This window comes from Castor canadensis, chromosome 1 (genome assembly GCF_047511655.1).
Source record: "Castor canadensis chromosome 1, mCasCan1.hap1v2, whole genome shotgun sequence".
In the NCBI taxonomy this organism is placed as follows: domain Eukaryota; kingdom Metazoa; phylum Chordata; class Mammalia; order Rodentia; family Castoridae; genus Castor; species Castor canadensis.
In genome coordinates this window covers 747334-755828 of record NC_133386.1, presented here as the reverse complement: position 1 = coordinate 755828, position 8495 = coordinate 747334, and the positions used below count along the sequence as shown (strand labels likewise).

The 8495-nt window shown below is 44.0% G+C and overlaps 1 pseudogene; it reads right to left on the bottom strand.

The window, feature by feature from the left end:
• Positions 1-3567: 3567 nt before the first annotated feature.
• On the bottom strand, positions 3568-3645 carry LOC141416232 (U6 spliceosomal RNA; annotated as a pseudogene).
• Between the last annotated feature and the right edge of the window lie 4850 nt (positions 3646-8495).

Sequence of the window (8495 nt, the reverse complement as noted above, 5' to 3'; positions counted from 1 at the left end):
TCAAAACTAACAAATTCATCAGTCACAAGATTCAGTACTATCACACAAAAATCAGTCCTGTTTTAAATACTAAAAATACTTTCAAAACACAGTATTTTAGTTTGTTTGAGGAACGTCCATGCTGTCTTCCATAGCGGTTGTACTAGTTTACATTCCCACAAACAATGGATGAGAGTTCTTTTTGCGCCTCATCGTTACTAACATTTGTTATTGCTTGTGTTCTTGATGGTAGCCATTTTAATAGGGGTGAGGTGGAATCTTAATGTGCTTTTGATTTGCATTTCCTACTGACCAGGGATGCTGAGCATTTCTTCATGTGTCTTTTGACCATTTGTACTTCTTCCTTTCAAAAAGCTCTGCTCCATTCATTTGTCCATTTCTTCATTGGGTCATTGATTCTTTGGCAGTTTAGTTCTTTGAGTTCCTTATAAATTCTGGTTAATAATCCCTTGTCAGATGTGCAGCTGGCAAAGATTTTCTCCCATTCTGTAGCTCCCTCTTCATTCCAGTGATTGTTTTCTTTTCTGTGCAGAAGCTTTTTAGTTTGATGCAGTCCTGTTCTCTTCATTGCTGAGCTATTGGAGTTTTGTTCAGGGAGTCATGGTTTATACCATATGTTCTAACATTTTCAGGCCTTGTATTAAGATCTTTGATCTGCTTGGAGTTGAGATTAGTACAGGGTGAGAGGTGGGATCTAGTTTCAGCCTCCTACATGAAGATATCCAGTTTTCCCCACAACATTTATACAACTATTATATGCTAATGAAAATGTTAAAAATTAAAAAGAAAAAGAAAATCATCACTCAGAGTTACACATTAAATATTTTATATAGAAAACCACAGTATTATTTATAATCACTCTAAAGAAAATAGTATTTTTCTATTTATAACTTTGAAAATCATATAAAACTTAAAATTGTAAAATTCCGACAAAAGAAATCAAATATCAGAATAAATGGAAATACAAACCATGCTCCACATATTGGAAGACTAAACAGGAAAAATGTCAAATCTCCCCAAATTCACCTACAGGTTTAATGCAACTCTTTTCATAATAGGACCCTACAAAGATTTTTGCAGACATTGACAAGCTTATTCTAATGTTTGTATAAACCCTAAAAAGGTTCCTACAAGGCTGACTGACAAGGACAAACAGGAGACATCCTCGACCTGATAGTCTACCTTAGATACAGCCACACTGCACAAGGCAAAGCAGTGTTGGGAGGGACAGACATACAGATCAATGGACAGGAGAGAGGTAGAGAAATGGACATATAGCAACTGACATCAAAGGTCAAAAGAAATTCAAAGGAAGAGAAACAGCATTTTCAAAAATGGCTCCAGAGCACCTGGACATCAATAGGCAAAAAAATGACCCTAATCCCTACACGTTAACTCAAAATGGATCACAGACATAAATATAAGCATAAAATGATGAAACTTTTAGAAAAAATATAGACCATTCACTGGATCGGACTAGGCAAGAAGATCTCAGACATCACACCAAAGAGCAATCCACAAAAGGAAAACTGTTAAACTAGCCTTCATGAAAATCAAATCCTTTCATGATAAACTCAGATAGAAGGAAGAAAAGGTGAGCTACAGATATATGAAGAAATATTTGGAAACCAAACATCCAACAAAAGACTATTATACAGAATGTGTGTATGTGTGTGCATGTGCACATGTGTGTGTGTGTGTGTGTGTGTGTGTGTGCACAAAGAACAGCTATCAAAACTCAACAGGAAAACCACAATCAACCCAACTAGAAAAAGGGCGGGAGACGTGAGCAGGTACTTCTCCAAGGAGCATCCACACAGGGTACGCACATGAACAGAGGTTCAACCTCGTCAGCCATGAGGAGATGCAAGCCAAAAACTAAGAGGTATGTCTATACACCTGCCTTGTGGCTAAAATAGAAAAGAAAGACCATATCCAGGTCTGGCGCTGACTAAAGAAACCCATCTCTCACCCAGTGCTGGGGGTATAACATGGATAAACACTCAGTGACAGTTGGTGGCTTCTGATAAAACTTACAACCCAGCAGTTGCTGACCTGGACAACTTCCCCAGAGAAAGAGGACAAACCTAAGCAAGGTCCATCACCTGTATCCTCCCAAGATTGAGCAGAGTGTCCATGCCCTGTGTCCTCCCAAGATTGGGCAGTGTGTGCTCCCTAAATGGCTTACCTGGCTAGCTCTGTCTACTCACCTCAGAGTCATCCTAGGCCCTCAGAAGCTGAGGGAGCCAAGGTGAGACACAAAATCACCCAGACTCATCTAACTACGGACTGTACACACTGAGCCCTCAGAGCCTGGAATCCATCGTGAAGGTTATCCCACAGCAAAGGTTACCATGGATCCAACAAAATGAGGATGATCTCCAGAAAGAAAGTGCTATGTAAAATCTCCAGCTCTCCTGCCTCATGTCCAACAAGAACATGTGCTCTGGGCCTTTCTGGGCTGCTGTGCAGACCTTACAGTCTACTGAGCTGGTTCAGAGACCACCTTTGTTTACAGCCTAGTTACCACGAGTTAGTGGCTACAAGTCTTAAGTGGGTAGATGGATAAACCATGAACAAACAACCTTCTACGCCTCTATTTACACCCGCTCTAAAATAGACTTAGCATTGAATCATTTAGATGAAGTGTCTGCAACCCAGTCTTTACCTCGAATTAATGTGTAAGCCATCTTCTCACCCAAGTGATAGGCAGATGGGGGTATGAAGGTAAAATAGACTTTGTCATGTGTGAAGTCAGTGCCTTTTTTTCCCAAGCATGCTTCAATTTCAGGACCTCTGACATAAGAAGGCCTGACAGTCAATAGTGTCATTTAGTCCAAAGGAGATGGTTGGATAGAGAGCACATGTAGTGAATAAATGAATGCAACTTACCCACTGCAGTCCACTGAGAAAACTCACTAGATCTTCTGCAGACAACAAGGACAAGGCTTAACATTTTATTGGATGAATTACTAATATCAGTACAACTAACTTAGCAACTAGTTTCCTTGGAATTAAAAAAGAAAAGAAACATTGCATTGTAAATGCTATGTACATGCCCAAGCAGGTACAGCACATGGTTGGAAGCACTGGCCAAGTGAACTCGGGTCTGTGGTGGCAGCTCTGGCTTGAAAGCAAAGGCCTGGCAGGCAGAGCACTGAGGCCCCCATGGCACACAGCACACCTCCCTCTGAAGACTCTTGAGGGTGGAAGGGCAGCGTGTCCCAACCTACAAAGGCAGTTCACGCTTGGCCTCTCACCTCAGTGCAGGCCAAGGTGCAGCTGATGAGCAACAAAAGCATCTTGGCAGATGGTTGCAATTCGTGGCAAAGCGTGTCCAAATCACCCCAGTACTCATGCAGTGTCCAGAGGCACTGATGTTCTAATGTTGCCTGCCAAGGCTCCAGAGAGGCAGATGGTGGGGTGTGACATCACACGATGCACCTAGCGTGACCTGAGTGTGTGAGTTCTAATCCCAGCTAACTTATTCCAGACACGCGGTCAGAGTGCTGGGAGCACATTTATGTCAGAGCAAGCATATCTAGCCAGGTGGCTGGGTCCCCCTGGGGGCCATCCTTGCGCAGGGGCCATGCTAATCTTCTCTGTACCGTTCCAATTTTAGTATATGTGCGCCGAAGCGAGCACCCCCTGGGGGCCATCGAGCAGTGCTTGCTACAGAGCAAGTTCCTGGGACTGAGGGGCCCCCCCATGGACCCAAGACCCCATTCAGGGAGCTACTTCCAAACACAAGTAATTCCTTCCAGAAGAATCTCTGTGGCAGCTGTGAACTATTTATAACAAATTGTTCACCTGCATGTGGAATCATTTGGGAGACATAGTTGCGTGTTTTGGAAAATAATTGGCCCTGGTACCGCAGCTCCACCCAGCTCCACTATTGCACAGGCTTTGGCCAAAGTTCCCAGACCAGATGGTCCCTTGCAGAGGATCCAGGGCTGTGAGGGGTCCCTAGGCCCAGGCCATGGGAACCATGGGTGCACACAGGCACAACTCATGAAAATATTTAAACCTAACCCACATCTGAATGGGCACCACTCCCCCTGCCATTAATGCAATTAATGGACACAGGCACAAGGTTTAGAGTAAAAGTGCAAGCATGTTTGGTCTTTTGGTGATGAAATAAATGCCACTGGAAAATATTTTATGTGGTTTTCTGTCGTAATGCAAGAACAGAGGTCAGGAGCTCCTGCTGGGCTGATGTGACATTTAAAGACAATGTGTGTTACTCATTTCTCCCCCTCGGACGAAGTATAATGTCAAAATGAACTAAGGGGCTGGATTTTTTTCTCTTCCTTCCTTCCTTTCCCCATTCTTTTGTCCTCCCCTCCCTCCTTCCCTCTTGTCTCTGTCATTCCATGGCTGTTTTCATCTTTAACGGTAACAACAACAGATGGTTGACAGCATCTGATGAGAGGCTGGAATATTCTCTCCAGCCAAGTCCATGTGTGAATCCTGTGGATCCACAGGCTTGCGTGTACATGGACCTCACAGCCTCGCCAGTGACACGGGAACTCTGCTGTCCAGCATGGAGGGGGAAAGCTGAGCTCGTTCTGCACAGCTGGCTCAGACATCCCTAATTCTGATGTTTTTACAAAGTCATTCTGTAATTCTATTTTAATTTTGCACAGCTCATTCTATTTTGTTTACTTCATATTCCGAATACAATAACTTTAGAACTAAGACCCCACCAAGCTGCTTTGTTTGGCCTTCAACACTTGACAGGTTCAACACTGGATGCCGCCAGTTCTTTTGTGTGGAGGTCAGTTTGTGGAAAGATATTGACAGATGAGTGAGTGTTCGCAAACCAGCCAAGCAAGCACAGCCCTGGTAGCTGGCCTGCTCGCTCTCCTGGAGATTCCCAGGAAATCCTCTACCTGTCTCACACCGATGGGCCACTGGTGTCTTGACCAGTCTTTGGAAATCTTACAACAGTGGCAGCAGGTATGACCCATGTTTTGCCTAGCTTTCAGCATTCACCTATTTTCTTGGTTCACATCAAACACCACAGGTGTGACCACTGGCAAGCGTAGGCAGAAAACCCTAACCCAATGGCTATCAGGTTTGCTGATGCATTTGTTATTCTTTTCTACAGACCCAAGGCAGAGCTGAAGGAGTCCACAGAAAGGCTTCCTACAAAGCACCCCATCCTTGCTTAAGAAATTTCACTTCATCCCTGAGTATTTGATGAGGGAACCTTAGCTCTTCAATGTAATGCTCTCTGTGCTTTCTTCAGCAGCTTGGTCTTCCCCAAAGACCTCTGTTCTTTTCTTGTAGCCAACATCCTCTCTGGTTATTTTGCAATTGTCCTTGCTACCAGGGAGCTCTAGGTCACTAGTAACTGACTAGAAACCTCTTTCTGGCAGTTTGCAGTGATAGACTCTGCAGAGCTCCTGAGTTCCTTCCCATCACAATAATTCCTAGAGCCTCTTTGGAAAATGGTCAGTATATGGGGCTCCTACAAGGAATTGTCAGTATTAAACACACAGGTGCCTTGGATGGCAAATAACTGGCTCCCTAAGGCTAAACATTTTGCTTAGCTAAAGCAAAAAGCAACCAGGCTCCTGGGAAGAATCCCCGACCCCGAGCCTTTCCACTAGCACCCTCCCCGATGTGGCCAAGGCTGTGTTTCACAACATGTGAACCCACAACAGTCCAAGGTGGCTGTGCACTTCACCCTTGGCGTTCTAGACAGAAACTTCCCTTGGGCGTGTGCAAGAGCAGGCCCTAATGGAGCCATCCAGGGGCACAGACTCAAAGCACTCAACACGTGCCCAGGGCCCCTGCTCTCATGAAGGACACGCTGCCACTGCCAAACACTGGGAGTCCACAAGCAGAAAGGGCAGCAAGGAGTGTGCCACGGGTGGCAGCCCTCAGGCACTTGGTCCTAACCAGCTTGCTCACTTGGGCTTGGAGCCGCAGCCCTGACGGAGGGTGAGCACACCAGTGGCTGCTCCACCCTTGCTTAGTGCACATTTCCATGACCCTACTCCATGCCATCAAAGTCAAGACTTGGTTAGGAAATAGAAGTTAAACTACAAAAAAAAGAAAGGACAGAACAGCTAGCCATGCTAGAGTTTAAATGCTTCTGTTACTTTACGGGCCAACAAAACTGCCTACACAGCATTTTCTAAAGATAACTTTACATAGGGAAATTGAGTTAGCGTGTAATTTCCTTGCATGCGCTGTAAATACCAGCAGTAAAGTGCTGGCTCCACGTGTCTGGTCTCCAGCCTGAACTTTCCTTACTAAGATCATCTCTGATGAGCTGCTTCTTGCCAGGAATCCCCGTAAACCACGTACAGTAGCCCCGTTACCCACAGGGAATACGCTCCAAGACCTCCATTACGTGCCTGGAACCCGCAGCCAGCTCTGACCCTACAATTTAGTGCCTTTTTTTTTTCCATCTTAACTAAGCACTTGGCCACAACTTTTGCAGTTTGAAGTGCAACAGCAAAACTAACACAATTTTCCTTCTTCATAATTTGATGGGTAGAAAATCTGTTCTTACATAGATTTTAGCAACGTCAGCACAAGTGGTTCTTTACGTAAGTCAGAAACTTAAACCTTTTCCCCTAACGGAAGCACTTCCCAGCTTCTCTTTACCGTAGCTGAACTGCCATCAACACGACTCCACTTTGGGGTCATTATTAAGTCAAGCCAAGGTCACTGGACACCAGCACTGTGATATTTCCACAGTAGAGCTGATAACTGAGATAGCTACCAAGATACTGTGGGCAGTGACACAGTGGTGCCAGCAGGATCAAGGGCTGGACAGAGCAGGACAGCACAGGATTTCATCACACTACCCAGAACGGCATGCAATTGAAACCTTCCAAGCCATTGTTTCTGAAGTTTCTTGTTTATTTTGGTGTTTATTTTTGGAGCTCTTTATCATCTGGGTTTGACTCCTTTACCCTATGAGCAGCTGGCATAGATTTTCTCTCATTCTGTAGGCTGTCTCTTGATTCTGGTAATTGCTTCCTTTGCTGTGCAGAAGATTTTTAACTTGATGAACTCCCACTTCTCAACTCTTACTCTTCCTTCCTATTCAGAAGGCGTTACCTATGTCTGTGTCTTCATGTGTTTTTCCTATGTTTTCCCCTGGTAGAATTTCAGTCTTACATTCAGATGTTTAATCCATTTTGAATTTATTTTTGTACAGGGTAAAAGATGGGGTCTCGCTTCAGTCTTCTACTGTTCTCCAGTGTATGTTTTTGGCTCCTTTGTTAAGAACCATATGGCTGTAGCTATATGGGCTTGTGTCTGGATCTCGTATCCGTTCCATTGGTCTACCTGTCTACTTTTCGTGCTTGTACATGCCGTTTGGTTGCTATGGCTCTGTAGTATGATTTGAAGTCAGGTATTGTGATACCTATAGTGTTGCTCTTTTTGCTTAGTATTGCTTTGCTATTGGAGATCTTGTGTGCTTCTATATGAATTTTAGGATTGGTTTTTCTATTTCTATGAGAAATAACACTTAAATCTTTATGGGTATTGAGTTATATATGTAGATTGCTTTTAGTATTATAGCCATTTTCACAATGTTAATTCTGCCAATCCAGGAATATGGAAGGTCCTTCCATCTTCTAGAGTTGTCTTCAATTTCTTCCTTCTAGATTTTGCAGTTTTCATTGTAGAGAAATGTAAGTCATCATGCAATAGAGACACCTGCACACTTATGCTTATGGTAGCACTATTCACAAAAAACAAACTATGGAATCAACCTAGATGCCTAGCAACTGATGAATGGATAAAGAAAATATACTAAACACACACAGTGGAGTATTATTTGGCCTTAAAGAACAATAAAAGTGTGTCATTTGCAGGAAAATGGATGGAACTAGGAATCATCATGTTAAGTAAAATAAACCGGACTCAGAAAGACAAACACCATTTGTTCTCCCTCATATGCAGAATCTAGACCAAAAACACTATGCCAGTGTCAATCTGGGTGTTAGGTACTAACAGGCCTTTCATTGTCAACTAATAAACCAAAAAACTTCCTGCATGTGCTTCTTGGATGACGAATTGTTTCACAGTCCACTCAGAAGACCACAGCATTCATGAGAAGGCTTGAACCACTGGACACCTGGAGACTGGTTGGACGTGGCCGAGGAAGAAGGAAAGGCTTTGGCTCACAGCCAGATGAGCAGTGTCATGTCCGTGAACCAGCTCAGCTGAGGTCTAACAAGAAAGAGGTATGGGGCAGAAAGACGCTGAGATAAGTGGGGTCTCTGAAGGCTGTGCAGTGAGAAAAGTGCTGTGTGAGTGAAGATGTGGGATGGAAACACAGGAACACAAAACATAGTGTCATGGCCATCAGGAAAGGCTTTGAAGGAAGAGGGGGCAGAGCCCAGCTTAAGTCTGATAAAGAATGGACACATCTCGGGGAGCTGGCAACGGGGGATCCCATGGATCTCAGCTTCTCTGTAACCGTGGGATTTCCTGCATGGCACTCTACTTAGAACATCCATAAC